This window comes from Mobula hypostoma, chromosome 12, assembly GCF_963921235.1.
Source record: "Mobula hypostoma chromosome 12, sMobHyp1.1, whole genome shotgun sequence".
NCBI classification, from domain to species: domain Eukaryota; kingdom Metazoa; phylum Chordata; class Chondrichthyes; order Myliobatiformes; family Myliobatidae; genus Mobula; species Mobula hypostoma.
Window position 1 is genome coordinate 66,219,532 of NC_086108.1, and position 16,215 is coordinate 66,235,746.

General features: G+C 37.6%; 1 long non-coding RNA gene across 1 annotated transcript in view; it reads right to left on the reverse strand.

Moving 5' to 3' along the window:
- LOC134355192 (uncharacterized) overlaps positions 1 to 16,215 on the reverse strand; it is a 143,997-nt gene that overhangs the window by 90,134 nt on the left and 37,648 nt on the right. Inside the window, exon 2 of the long non-coding RNA XR_010019974.1 lies at positions 3,113 to 3,232. This is a non-coding gene — a long non-coding RNA (uncharacterized LOC134355192). The remainder of the gene's footprint in view (positions 1 to 3,112; positions 3,233 to 16,215) is intronic.

Genomic DNA, 16,215 nt, shown 5'->3' on the forward strand with positions numbered 1-16,215 from the left:
CAGACTGTGGATTAGGAGGCAAAGGAAGAGTAATTTACTGTTTTCCAAGTTATTTAGCTTAATGACTTTAATTTTCCATAAATGGTTTCAGGTGTTTGTCATTTTTCTTATTATTCATATATTAAAATATTAGCCTCAATAGTAATTGATTTTAAGTGCTCCAGAATGTCAGAAACATGTAAGAGCTACCGGGAAGTGTGATCGCTGTGCTCCTATACCCATTCTGATAATAGGTTCCTGGAAGGTTTGGAAGATTGAAATGGGTTCTCTGGACTTAGCCCAGTACGCATTCACAAGTGTATCTGGGGGTAAACCCAGGGCAGCCATATCCTGCTCATTTCCTTTCACAAAATTTATTCTATTTATACACAAATATGTTTTAGGGAATATCAAAGCTTTTGCTGCATCCTGAAATGTGCACATATATTTATTTTCTGTCTCAATTCAAGAATTAAGCACCAGGAGTTGAAAGGTTTCTTCTATTGATAGATTCTTGAACCAAACTTTAGCCAGACCATGAACCACTAATTTTGATTTCAGATTTAAAATGGGCCATTTTTATTTTTATTGCCAAATTCAGCAATTTTCGAAGAATATTTTTTTAAATTCTTTGAGCATTTTAGTGCCAGTGGTAATAAGCCCCAAGAAAAATGCCTTGACTTTTTTGGCAATGGGCCTAATGTATGTTTGGAAAGGAATAAAAAAGGGTAGAATGATAAACAAAGAAACTTCAAACTTTATATATATAACCTGCAAAATTTTAATATTCTTTCTCAACATCTATTGAAAAGATATCGCTTGAACAATTCCTGTAGCAGATATTCCTCACCTCAGAACAATTGTATCCAGTAGCTAATAATCTCTAACCTGAAATTAATTCTCCTGTGCTGTACCATGCAATTGCTGTGAACCAAGTTCTAACAGATCAATTTTATTCTGTTAATTTATGGCATTAGGAAGAGTGTGCCTATTCTTTTCTTCAGTCTAAGATTACACTGTTTTATCCCACAGCTGCCAATTGACATTGGTTGTGAATCTGATGCACAAGCAGTGCTAGTGTTATATACAATGACAGGAGCTCAGGTAACAATGGTTTCCTTCCTCTTGACAGAAAAATTGGCTTGGAAAATGAAGTAGGAAACTCAGAGCAACATAACCTGCTACAAATTTTGAATTCATTTTCCAGTGGGGAAGAAACATTTGGTGCATACATTTGACTGATAACTTAATATTATCCTCCCCAAGAGCAGAACCAGGCCAGGCTTCAGTATATTCCCAGAGAGAGTTCTTTTAGTTCAGACCACGATGATCCAAATGAAATGCAAACCCAAAAGAAATATGATGTAAACTCAGCATTATAGCACTTTAAGGGATTGTATCCTTCTTTTCCAACCGATTGGAATTTGGGTTCAATTTGACTCCGGTTCTCTGGTGCTAAATTTGAAGGTGATTAAGTTAAACATTACAATAACAATGGAAATTTATGGATGGTATTATATATATATTTAAATCTTTCTGGATTAATCTCAAATCATAAGACACGGAAAAAAAAGATTTATCACAGTATCACTCTGCACAAGGCATAGCAAAGAAGAAAGTGCATAAAAATATTTTGGTCAACAGTAAAATAAACATCTCTTTAACTGTTAATTAAGGTGTTATTCAGTTCACTTATATGGTGCATTTAATGCAGCAAAATGCCCCAAAGCATTTCACAGGATCTTTATTTTATCAGTCATCATTGTTGAAACATAATAAACTAAGCTTGAATCTGAAGTGAAGCTTGCTAATATTTAAGAGTATAAACAGAACTTTAAATGACATTCAATAATATTATGGTGAGTTTTGTGAGTTAACATTTTTTTATTGAACTTTCTACATACAAATATGAAAGTGCTCTTGCCTGTAACTGTAATGTTTGTTTTGGATGGCAGACCAAAGTTAAACAAAGAAATACAGTCTTCCCAGGAACTCTAAGCAGCCCCAGAAAGGAACTTTGAAAAGAACTTTTGCTTTCTCTGTTTTCTCTGGTGTAAAATCTCCACTTGCAAACATTACTCACCAGCAGTGTTGTACATATAGGTAAGTTATGCATTGTTGGACCGTTAGTCACTCAAAGTTCTTACTTAGTTCATGGTATCAAGACTCAACTACAGTTAGAGATTTATGATAAATAACTACTTCCAGCAGATATAAAGCATTTAGTGATAATAAACTAGGAAACTTGAAGTAGTTCACTGTTTCTTAAAAGTCTAGATACCTATTTTTAACATGTTCCTCTTGCACTACTTAGTTTTATGCAGAGCCACACAGTCTCAGAGAAATCCAACCTCGATTAACTCATAAAGACAAGAGATTTTGCAGATGCTGGAAATCCAGAGTAACACACAAAATATGCTGGAGGAACTCAGCAGGTCAGACAGCATTAATCGAGAGGAATAAACAGTCAATGTTTCCGGCCTAGTCCTGATGAAGTGTCTTGGCCTGAAATGTCGATTGTTTATTTCTCTCCATAGATGGTACCAGGCTTGCTGACTTCCTCCAGCGTTTTGTGTGCGCTGACCTCGATTAGCTCCTGTCATTTAAGGTATGGAAGTATTATTTCAGTTGGCCAAGTGAACGTAAATCTGGGCAAAAGATCTGTTTGGATTTCATTCAAGATAGTTATACACAAATCCTTACTGGAAGATAGACAAGCACATGCTGGGTGAAAGCAATAAGTAGTTGAGTTATTATGCCTCTGATAATGGCTATGCTTGCTAGTATTCACTGTCTATGCTGATGCATTTGAATGTGTAGTGATCTGAGTGAAAAAGCTATTAATGCTTTGATAGCCTCAGTCAAATATTAGTCGCTACTTTTATCATGGGAACGTAGGAAATATTGGATATAAAAATAACCAGAAAAATAAAATCGTTCTCTTTGCATGACTAGAGTATCTCTTTTATGTAAAAAAAACTGGAAATTCTCCTCTTGAGTCTACACCAGCGTAAACAGTCTCAGGTAGCTGCAAATACTCCTTGTAACTGTTGTTCTTCATCCACATATGATACTGCTGAATTGACACTGCTTATTTTTAGTGATTTTCATGTCTTTTTCTATAAAGACCTACCTGAAATTATAGATAGTACTTTGGAATAATCATTGCCATCAAAGCTGACACAATTTTTTACACTTGTACTCTTACGGCCTCTTCGCAAAAACCACAATAACTTCCATGTGTTGAGAAAATCTATAGATTTAAAATAACAATTATTAGTTATGACTAACTCAGTTAAAGTAGGAGACAAAAGAATTCCATAAAAACATGTTAACATTTACATCAGTCTGGTTTCATGGCAAAGACTACTATAATCTGATTCAGACTCTTTTATTTGCATGTGTTTATTCTTAAATGAGCAAACTTTAAATGAGGTTACATAACCTCATTTTCTTTTATGCAGGTATAGATGAATATTATTTTTTATATTTGCATAATAATACACTTCATTCCCTTTGATATGTAGTATTCCATTCCATTTGTAGTGATTGCTGCCAATAGCTTTGCTCAAATAGTAGCAGAACTAATATTTGTCTCAAAAGCAAAGTGTCATTTTCCTGTTAGTTTGCTCTATTTTTCTCCATTCTTGTCACAAAGTCCATGACTGCTGTATGGATTTAGAGAGCTGGTTGAAAACAAATTAGCTATATGGGGTAATACAGATAAGCTCCACCTTCTCCTTGTTTGATTTTCACAGAAATAGGATTTGAGCAGCTTTCTATTCTTGTTGAATCATTTCTATTGTGCTAAAAGTTTAAACAAGGAGTCTTCTCCAAAATATTGCAGGGTTATTTGATCGGCCATTATGTACTGAAAAGTTCTGACTGCTGGAGTGCTTACCAATGAAATTGCAACTCTTACCTGCCATTGATATTCTTGGTGTTTCAGGCTATAAACACAGAGCATCAGACAGTTCAGAAAGTGAGTTAAATTGCTTGGAGAATGGTGTAGCTGCTCTTTGTAGACCAAATTACAAAATTTGCATCACTGAACTATTCTTCCTGACCACAATGGGAAGCCAATTATCGTCTTCCTATCAGTGGTTAACTGATCAATTACCTCAGCACAGGGATTTATTTTTATTTTTATTTATTTAGAGATACTGCATTGAACAGGCTTTTCTGGCCCAATGACCACACCACTCAGGACAACTCACAATGAGTAATTAACGTACTAACTGGTGCATCTTTAGACTGTGGGAGAAAACCAGAGCACCTGGAGGAAACCCACTCAGTTCACGGGGAGAACATACAAACTCCTTAAGGACGGCGCTGGAATTGAACTCATAACTCTGGAATGCCTGAGCAGAAATAACGCTGTGTTAACTGGTACACTACTGTGGCGCCCCAAATTTAAAACATGACAATTGCTAAGGGAGCTTCTGTGCAACATCATTAGTTACTTTTCACTACATTGAGAATTGTGTATAGTAGTCACTTGAAAACAGATTGGTGCATTATAAAATTTCAGAAATAAATAAGAATTCCAAAGAATTTTAAATATTGGGTTGCTTTAATAATTGCATCACTGTAGTTTATATACTAGAGAATCACTGGAGTAATATTCATTGTTTTTCATGGTAATTATCAAATCAATAACATCAGTTTGAAAGAATAATCTAAACTATTCATATTCTATTAATTTTCTGCTAAGAAAACAAGAGATTAGGTTGTGTACATTAGAACTTGGAGAGGTCTGAGTATTTATTTTGGAAGGGAAAATCTTGCTTAACCACAACAGGAATGCTCATGAGAAAGCAAATATCCCCCAAAGCAACTCCAGCAGCAGTTCTCTCTCCAATTCACTGGATAAATGTCAAAACAAACCTACCCTTGGCCATTTCTAAAGATGCAAAGGTTTTTTTTGGAGAATGACAATCTTAGATCGATTCTGTACATTCAGTATCTGTTTACTAATATCTAGAGGTGCCAGGTTAAAAGCAGAATTTAATCCCAGGTGTGTATTGGTTTGGCTACAAAATGTAGTAATGGAGTGAAAAATTCCCTTCTCTGCCAAATTTTGGGAAACGGATCCACTTTAGCATTGGTCAATTGCAAATAAAAAGATCTCTCTATAATTTTACCCAGCTACTAATCTCAATTTAAGACACACCTGGAATGATCACTCTGGGAAATTGCAAAGTACTCAGACTGATAGACAGATAGACAGACTGATAGATTCATGGTTGATAGACATGGAAAGAGTACTCCAGTCTCTGGCACTTACCTCTGAATTGTTTCAGATTAATAAGCTCAAAAAAGAAAAAAAAGCCGAATGAAATAGAGTCATAGAATAGAGCCATAGGACAGTACAGCACAAAAACTGGCCCTTTGGCCCATCTAGTCCATACTAAACAATTACTTTGCCTAGTCTCATCGATCTGCATCTGGACCATATCCAAACTTCTCTTAAATTTTGTAGTCAAACCCGAATACACCACTTTAGCTGGCAACTCATTCCACATTTTCACAACCCTCTGAGTGAGAAAATTTTGCCTCAGGTTCCCTCTAAATATTTCACCTTTCACCTTTAACCTATGCTTTCTAGTTCTAGTTCCACCCAACTTCCGTAGAAAATGCCTGCTTGATTTACCCAATCTATACCCCTCATAATCTTACTTTTGGACATCCCAAATCTAGAGGAAAAGACAGTTGCCACCCACTATGCCTCCTATTTTTTTAAACATTTCTGTAAAGCTTCACACTCTTCTTCATTGTTCCAAGAAAGAAAGATCTAGCCTGGCCAGCCTCTTCCGATAATTCAGGGTCTCTAGTCCTGGCAACATCCTTGCAAATGTTTTCTGTAATTTTATACTTCATACTTTATTGTCACCAAACAATTGATACTAGAACGTACAATCATCATGGCGATATTTGATTCTGCGCTACCCGCTCTCTGGATTACAAATCGATAGTAAATATTAAAAATTAAAATTATAAATCATAAATAGAAAAATAGAAAAATGGAAAGTAAGGTTGTGCAAAAAAAACCGAGATGCAGGTCCGGATATTTGGAGGGTACGGCCCAGATCCGGGTCAGGATCCGTTCAGCAGTCTTATCACAGTTGGAAAGAAGCTGTTCCCAAATCTGGCCAAATTTTTTCAGTTTAATCAACTTTTGTATAACAAGGTGATGAAAACGTTACACAGCACTCCACGAGCAGCCTCACCAATGACTAATACAACTGCAACAGCCAATAAAAATGGCCAAATGCAGTTCCATAACTGTTCTGATATCCTTTATCTTTGAGCTCATACCACTTTCAAATGCACACTGACAATTTTTCTGACTCCCTTCTCTCTCATTGATAACATCATGGCTGCGTTATATGGTGACTTTTTCCTGCTTACTATCACCAATTTAGAGGCCACACTGTTAAGAGTCCAACTTGAAGCTCTGTGTCCTATTGTTTGGTTCTATGTCTCCCTTCCCAAAAGGTCAGTAAAGCTGAAACCAATAATAGTTAACTCTGGAGACACAAGAGACTGCAGATGTTGGGAAGAATATTTTCTGGCGTGAAAAAAAACAAAGTTGGAGGAATTCAGCAGGTCAAGCAGCATTTGTGAAGACAAAATGTTCTGATGCGGGATCTGACATCAAACATCAACTATCTCTTTTTGTCCTCACAGATGCTTGACCCACAGCATTCTTCCCGCAGTTTGTTTCTGCTCCAGAATATGTAATGTTGTCATTTCTAAATCTTATCCATTGTAAGACCTGCCCACTTCTAATATTGTAACATTAAAACCAGAATCAGGTTTATTATCACTGGCATATATTTTGGAACTTATTGTTTTGTGTCATTGTACAGTGCAGGACAGAGTGTTTACAATAAGTTACAATGAATAAACAAACAAACAAATAAATAAATTGTGCATAGGAAGAATAGTGAGGAAGTATTCAAGGGTTCTTGGACCATTCAGAAAACTGCTGGCAGAGGGGAATATGCTGTTTCTAACATGTTGAGTGTGTATCTTCGAACCCTGTACTCCCCTTCATGATGATAGTAATGAGAAGAGGGCATATCCCAGATGGTGAGGGTCCTTAATGATGAACACAGCCTTGTTGAAGACACCGTTTTTTGAAGATGTCCTTGATGGTGGAGAGAGTTGTGCCAGTGATGTAGCTGGTTGGTCTATAGCCACTTTCAATTCTGTGCATGGGAGCCTCCATATCAGGCAGTGAAGCAACCAGTCAGAATGCATGGTATATCTGTAAAAATTTGCTACAATCTTTAGTGATATACCAAATTTCATCAAAGTCCTAATGAAGATTAGCTGCCGGCATGCCTTCTTCATGATTGCATCAATGTGTTGGGCCCAGGATAGATCCTCTGAGATGCTGCCACCCCGAAAATCACTGGATTCAAGTGAAACCTTTCTCTATGCCTCAAAGCATGTCTGGACATGTTGTCTTCTCATAAGCCTCCTGAACTCTGTCCTAAGTAATCTCCAGTCTACATATTGATTTACTGGCTACATCCTAACCTGAACTAGGTTTTCACATCAATCTCCTGTTTGCTAACTTACACTAATTCTGAATACCCATGAATCTTAAGGGTTGTTTGTCGTGTCTAACAATGACAGGAAACCTGTGTGGGAGACGTTTTAACTTCTGGTTAAGATTCTGCTACCAAATGCATGTGACAACTCACTAGCAGTTAAAAAGGCAAGAAATTTGACTAAAAACATCACTAAAAGCAACTTTTCTGAGGTAAATTGTGTTAAACTATAGCCACAAACAGTGAGGGGGGGGGCGAGCGATGGTGAGGTGAGGTTAGGGTTGACAACTTTCTCACTCCCAAATAAGGGACAAAAGTAGCAGTCAAATACGGAACACTTGTGTTTACCCCGAGAAAGACTACGATGACCATGAAGCCTTGTGGGGGCATGTGTGTGCGCGCATGCGTGTCGTTTGCATACGTGACGGGCGCATGCGTGTACGTGCCGATTTTTTTCTACATATCGGTTTTGGCTGAATCTTCCCATTTCTGTTAAGTGAAACTACACTGTACATACATTATTTCTACTTTATATAGTCTGTGTATTTATCATATCATTCCTGCTTTTACTATATGTTAGTGTTATTTTAGGTTTTATGTGTTATTTGGTATGATTTGGTAGGTTATTTTTTGGGTCTGGGAACGCTCAAAAAGTTTTCCCATGTAAATTAATGGTAATTGCTTCTTCGCTTTACGTCATTTCAGCTTTGAACAGTTTCATAGGAACGCTCTACCTTAGCGGGGGAAATACGGGACAAGTGTGGTCCCATATGGAACAAACCAATTTAGCCCAAAATACGGGATGCCTCGGCTAATATGGGACAGTTGGCAACCCTAGGTGAGGTCGAGGGATATGCCAAGATGGTGCATTGCAGAATCGATGCAGATAGAGTGATCCATTCAGAGAGGAGAAGTTGCTGTAGAGTTCTGATGCCTGTTCAACAGGCCCGGGTGCGAAGCTGAATCACTCTGGGTACCAAGCTGACTTGAAGAGCTTGAGAGTGGCTTCTTGTTGGGCAGTGCGGTCTAGGCCCAAAGCCCTTTGCAGTAGCCAAGTCCTAGAGTGAGGAAAAATCCGCTGTGCTGGCTCAGATCAGAGGCGAGAGCAAATTTCACTCACTTTCCACGATGTTTATTCCTCTCCCCAGTGTGCTGAAACCTTTCGCTGTTCCGTTGCTTGGTCAATTTAAATCCTGAGCTAGATAGACTGAAAAGACAGGGTGTGGGGATCTGAGGCAAGAGCTGATTTTGCCCGCTCTCTGTGATGTTCAGTCCTCTCTTCATGGTGCTGAGACTATGAAGACTGCCCTGGCTGCTATGCTCCGTGCCCACTAATATGGTGAACTGATGTGAGGCTTTGGGCCTACTCCAGGTGGCTCTGGGGTTCGGATCTGAGGACTCAATTGGCGGCCTGGCCTGCTGCGTTCACCAGCAATTTTTATGTGTGTTGCTTGAAATTCCAGCATCTGCAGATTTCCTTGTGTTTGGTTCGGAATGTTGTTGTTTGCTTCAATTGTTTGCATGATTTGTGTTTTTTTCATTTCTCTTGCGCATCGGGTGTTGGTCTTTCAATTTTTTTGGGGGGTTCTTTTGGGTTCCTTGTTTTGTGGCTACCAGTAAGCAAACAAATTTCATGGTTGTATAATTTATACATTCTTTGGTAATAAATGTACTTTGAATGATTAATTCTTTTAATCTTTGAAAGTGGAAAAGCTGTTACATTGGGGTAGTTTCACTGTCTTGATCTCAGAAGTCTGCTTCCAATGATACAATAAGTTACATAAACTAGGGTCTTGCATGGTTGCAGTGGATGACCATGATGTCTTCTGTACCTTGTCATGCCTTTCACTCTCCACAGAGCGTTGCAGTTTCACCTTTCTGGCTGTTGAATCTCACTGTAGATCTCATCCACCCAGACCGCCAGAGCTGACTCCACATGCTGGGACAGGCGCGTCCCTAACTCACCAGGTATGAGGCCACTGGCTACTCTCAGCTGGTTTAGCCCGTCTGTTAAAGCAGTGTACTGGGGTGTGGCTACTATAGCATGCAAACAGCTACTTGGAGGCACACGTGAGAGCCCTCCCTGAACACCCCATACACCTCTGAATACAGCCAAATGAAACAGCATTCCTCTGGGGCCAAGATGCAAAACACTGTACCAACAGTCATACACAGCGCAAGGCACATGTAGCTCATATAGGATAGCAGTAAACATACAGACACACACAAAAAAATTATAAGCCAAGTCCTTGAGCGCCATGTTCTGTAAATTCTTGCTTTTCAAATCTTTTTATTGTTATATTATACAGAAAAAAATAACACGAGTATATTGAAGTAACAACGCTTACAATGTCTCAAAAAAGATATTATCTTAAAGGTTGCAAAAAATTTTGTGATGACAAAAAAACCCTACTAAGCAGAAAAGTGAGAAAAAAAAGAACCCATTAGGTGTACAACCCCAGAGTCATGCGTCATACAAAAAGTTTCTAAAAATAAACATCAAACCGCCAGCAAGAAAAGAAAATATTCCAATATAGAACAAGACCAAAACATATATGTCAGTGTAGCTATCTCAGTTTTATGTCTATCACAATGACTATCAACATTAGAAAAGATTTTAGAAAGTCTCTCCTTCATCAAATGATGATGATGTACAATTTTAAATTGAATCAATGAATGGCTAGCACAAATTGAAGAAGAGTTAACCAACTTCAAAATTCGCATCCAATCCTCCGTCATAAAAGTCAAATTAAGTTCCTTTTCCCAATCCTGTTTAATCTTCGATAAAGAACGCTTATCCCATTGTAATAATAAATTATTAATTCTTCCAATAGAACCCTTGATCGAAGGAGTCATACTCAAAATAGTATCTAACAGGTCAGCCTGTTAGATACTATTATGAGTTAGATAATATGTAAGAAAAGTTACTTAACTATTTTCGTAAAAAATGTCTAAATTGAAGGTATTGCAGAAAGTGTGAGTATGAAAGAGAATATTTATCAATTAATTGTTCTGTAAATTGATGGTGCATGGGTGTTGCCAGCAAGGACAAACAGTTTTCAGTAATCTACAGACGAACATATGCACACACGCGATGCACGCGTGTACACAATCCAGCTTGTCTTCCACCGAGGGAACACTGGAGGCAGCACTGATGGAAGGGGCCAGGCCCCAATCCAGTATGGATGCTGCACCACACCACCTCCTGGACTGATGCAACAGGCAAGTCCATGGCTTTAGGCCTAGTCCTCACTACAGCCCAGGACAAGCAGTTTTCATGCCGTCAGTCTCGCCAATAAACCAGTGAACTGGACTTGCAGTATTTTACATTACCAATGTCCAACAGGACCTTGCAATCACAAGAAAAGTGTCCAAGATAATCACTCACTGCTAGACTGTACACAGACTTCGTGCACTGATTCCCACAGCTTTCTGTAGCAGGTCGTAATGTAGTTTGCATCGTCCAGCTCTTCCAGTTCCTCTGTCAATGGGCAACTTGCTGATAGGGTAGATCTGCAGTCCTTGAAGTTCTTAATGTCCAGCATTGAATTGCAATTGTAAAAAAGACAAAAACACCTTTGGTTGGTCCTAGAGAGGGCGCTATGTCTGAGCACACCGGCCATCTTACCGGAAATCTGACCCAACCTATTCTGCTTGCTCAGCAATATGTTCAAGTTCCTTTCTCCTACATCCTTGTCCATTTTTCCATTTATGGCACAGTCTTCAATGTGGCATCCTGCATCTTTTCCCTAACCTAATTACTCATTTACATCTTTTCAGTGTTAACATGCCTACCTTAAAGCCTATCTCTGCAAAATCCTGTTCGGTTCTGCACGGTTTCTCAGTATCTGTGCATATTATCTTCCATTAATGCCAAGTAGTGTCAAATACATGTTTCAATTTCACACTGTAATGCCAGAAATATCTCAGACTAATACATTGTCACTTAGATCATCCTGTAGCAAGTTTACTTGGCAAGGAATAACTGTGTATTTTGGATTACTTTGTTCTTTTGTACTTAAAACAATTGTAACTATTGATGAAAGACAAGTGAATAAGATTGGCTCATACTTTAAACAGCTGTGTTACAGATGATTTCTATCTGGTATGCAAGAGAGCATACAAATGGAATCCTTTCATGCCAACTCGAACAAAGGCAATGAGAAGCAAGAAACAGAATGTATTTATACCACACTGGAATAATTCAATGATATATAAATTACATGCAAAGTATATTGTTGTACAGTCAAATGTGGCAATAAATTTGCTCATGGCCAGGTTCTCCAGGACCAATAAACTGAGTTACCTGTTAAGTAGTTTTTTTTGTGTGTTATTATTAAAGGAGTAATGTTGGCTGGAACAAAGCAACAGGGGTTGAATTACAAGTGACCCGAAAAGGTAGATCAAGTCCAAAATTTTATTTTATTGTCTCACAAGAAGTATAATAATAAAATGGGATTTGAAATAATTAAGTGCTCCTGAAGGATAGTAAAGATGGTCAATTGGTAGCACTACTATATTTTGAGTATTTAGTTCAAATTCTTAGGTTATTGCTGCAATTTCCACATTGGAAACAAAAGACCAATTTTAGTTAATTCAGTGCAATTCTAAGGGTTAGCTGCATAGTTGAATTTGTCTTTAGGACAAAGCACCAAACCAGGTCCTCAGTATGTTTTCTGGTGGATGTAAGATATTCTGAAACACTTCAGAGAAGGGCAGAGGGTTTATATAGTGGACTGAAAAATGCAATTTATCCAAGCTTGTAAAGGAAATTGATAAAGTTCCTCATATGAGGATGTTAATTAAATCTGAAGTTAAAGGTATAGATTTCAGTTTATTGACCTGGCTGGGATATGGGCTGAGCAGAAGGAGATAGAGAGAGTTGGGATATTGGGCAGTTGCTTAAATCAGTAGGAGATAATGAATGGTATGATATAAAGACACGTATTGGGGCTACAGCTATTTCCATATTCATAAAATTCTTAGATTATGAGATAAAAAGCCACATTTCTATGTTTGCTAATGGCATGAATGTGGTACTTGAAATTTAAAAATACAAAGGCATTTTAACAGACTAAATAGATCAAAAAGCATAAAATTCTTTTCAGTAAAGGCAAATTTGAAATCATACACATTGGATATAAAAAGGAAAGAAAAGCAATTATTTCTAAATGTTGAAAAGTAGAAGCAATGAATTCCCAAATCACTGTAAAGTGATTTAAAAGGGCTATGTCGTGCAGAAATGTTTTAAAAAGGCTAATGGAAAGCAAGAGGAAGACAAAGACAAATGATGATGGAAACAGCAACCAGAGAACTGGAAATGAATACCAATGAATTGATCCACTTGACCCAAAACAGGAGTGTGTGGGCCATGGCAGTCAAAGCTCAAACTGGGCACGGCACCTGATGATGATGATGAATGGAAAGCTGCAGTTTAGAGCCGTAGAACCAGATTACATACAGGCGGAAGGTATGCTACCACTACACAAAACCTAGTTTATATGGTATCTGAAATAACTCAAGCAGTCTCTGGACATCAATCCTCAGGAAAGTGTGATGCCAATATATCCCCAACATATTTTTCCTGGTAGCACAGAATGGGCTTCTGTAAATAGTAAAACGAGTATTCCCTGGAACAGAGAATATCATGGGTAATTTTCTTTTTGATTGAAATTTTTGAAAGTTTTTTTTCATAGTGCAGGTAAGAAGAAACTGTTTCCAATCATAAAATATAGTGAATGATGGAGTAAAGACAGAGAATGTTGACAGTACTCAGCAGGTTAGGCAGCGTTGGCAGAGAGAGAAACAACATTAATAATTCAAGTTAACAAATTATTTCTGCTAGTTGAAGGAACCCTTCTTTGCATAGATAGAAAATTATAACTCTCTTCCCCAACTGGTAACTGATGTTAGATTGATAGTTAATTTTATTTGTGAGGCTGATGGATTTTTATAACTCATTGGATTAAATTATATTGGAAATTGGCAGGTGTACTGTATAGAATTGTCACTAATTGGCCATGAATCCGGTTTGAAGTTATTTCTATGTTCCCTATGCTTTTGTCTTCCTATGGAGTGGGTCATGCTGAACCCAACACACACTGCACTTCTATGGCTGTTGCTGCCACTGCAGTTATTCCATGAGATAGGTTTGGTGCATTTTAAGGCCCTGCTTATAAGCCAAAACGGTCACCTTTGGCAGGGTTTTTGGTCAAAGCACTCTTCACTATTTTGAAATGTGTCTGATGATGTCCAGAAGGCGTTGAATACTTTACATAAAAAATAAAGAAAATATACATTTGCAAAACCACATTTAATGAGCATAAATAAATTATAGGTGCTAAAAATAATTAAATTAAAATAAAAATGTATTTTTATTAATGAAGTAAAGAGCAGTATGCCCACTGAAGTGAACGGAGCTGATGTAAGTGACCGATATAAAGATAAGGGGCCAGATGTAAGGTGAATCCTGCCTCCCACCCCCAGCCACATCCCCAGCACGGTACATTAATGAACTCCGTAGCAATCGCAAAGATGGAGCAAAAGATCAGATATACTTTGTATTGGTGTTATTTGGCTCTAAATTTCTCTCTAAAATTCATTCCTCATTTGGTGTTAATGAAAGAGATTAAGTTTTTGGGAACTTTCATTTTTTAAATTTTTCCCTGCCTATCCATTGCTATAACATTACAATAGACCATTTAATTGATTATAGTCTGTTGGGATATCCCATGGTAGAGAAGGGTACTGTCACAATTCAACTTCTTCACTGCACTAAAATGTTGTTTGTATTATGAGGCCAGTTTCCATGAGCGGGGTTTGAATTCACAATCGTCAGATCTCCACTGACCACCACTAGACTCTAATTTCTCAACATTGTCCATTGATGGACACTCCCTCTCCAGAAATGAAACCCCTCAGTGATCAGAAATTCTACAATTTTAATTTCTACCTGTGGTAATGTTCCTTATTTCCTTCTGCCAGGATTTGCTTGTGACTGCAGCAGTCCACACAGAATCCTTTCTCCTTGGGTGGGAGGGACGTGGGGATCTTCCCTCCTATCATTGCGCCCCTCTATAAATCATGATCTGACCATTTTGGTCCCAGTGTGGCAATGTGGTTTCATGGAGGCTGATTGATGCTATATTATGGGAGCAAATTCAGCCACCCGATGTCTGCAGTTTCATTGGGTCTCCATTTCCCTTTTTTTTACACCAAATAGCTGTGCAAAAAGGATTTGCTTTCCACTATTTCTTGAATTCCCCTAGTTAAGTTCTTATCCAATTGTGATTCTACTGTATAGAGAATAAAATGTTTTCTTGTAGAACTTCTGGTTCTATTGCTAATCATATTAAATCCATCTGTATTCTTTCCATTGAACTTCCCTTTAATCTTGGCTATACTGAGAAGAATAATCCTCAAGAAGTAATTTAACAAATGATTGTTTTTATAATTTATTTGATACTGTTTCTTAAGCCAATATTGCAAAAAGCTCCAGTTTTAGTAAAGATTGTTGAGCATCTCCCATCACTATTAAATATTTTTGTTCACTCTCTTCCAATCCTTCTTGATCCTGGACTCCTTTAAAATTGTATCACTTTGATAATTTTGCCACTCTTCATTGATCCTACCAAAATACATTGCTTTATTATTTTTAGTTGAATTTTAAATGACAAATGTCTGTCATATATACTGTAATCTGCCAAATTTTCATATTGACTTTGAGCCTATTTTAGAGTGTTTTTTAACTGATTCTACCTCTTCCTTGTTTCCTCTATATCTCTATAACCCTTAATTTTACCCTTGTGCACAAGCCTCTGCTAAATTTGCTGAAAACTAACTTCATTTGAGGTGCTACATGCCTCATTGAACAGTCCCTTATTTCATTTGTGATAAAAAAAATATACAAAGGAAGAAAAAATGCAAATGCATTTATATTCATGATTGATGCATTCAGTAGTGTAAACTTGAAAGAATGACAAAAAAAACACTGCATCATTGCCTTTCATGCGGCTCCCTGAGGAGAGTTTTGAGTTCTATTTATTTTTCATTTGGAATTGGAAATGGAATTTGTGTATCAGAAGCAAAATCAGAATCAGGTTTATTATCATTGTCATATGTCATAAAATTTGCTGTTTTGTGGCAACTGTACAGTGCAAGACATAAAAATCACTATCAGTTACAATAAGTAAATAAATAAATAATGCAAAAGAGCAATATTGAGGCAGTGCTCATGGGTTCATGGACTATTCAGAAATATGATGGCAAAGGAGAAGAAACTATAAGATTATAAGACCTTGAAACGTTAGCAGCATAATTAGGCCATTTGGTCCCTCAAGTCTGCTCTGCCAATCCATCATGACTGATTTATTATCCCTCTCAACCCTGTTTTCCTGCCTTCTCCTTGCAACCTTTGATGCCTTGACTAATCAAGAACCTACCAAGCTCCACTTTAAATATACTCAATGACTTTTCCTCCACAACCATCTGTGGCAATGAATTCCACAGATTCACTACACTCTGTCTAAAGAAATTCCACCTCTTCTCTGTTCTAAATGGATGTCCCTCTATAGTAGAGGTTCACAGACCCCCTTGCTTAATGGTACTGGTCCATGGCATAAAAAAAACTTGGGAACCGCTGCTCTATAGTGAGGCTGTGCCCTCTAGTCCTAGA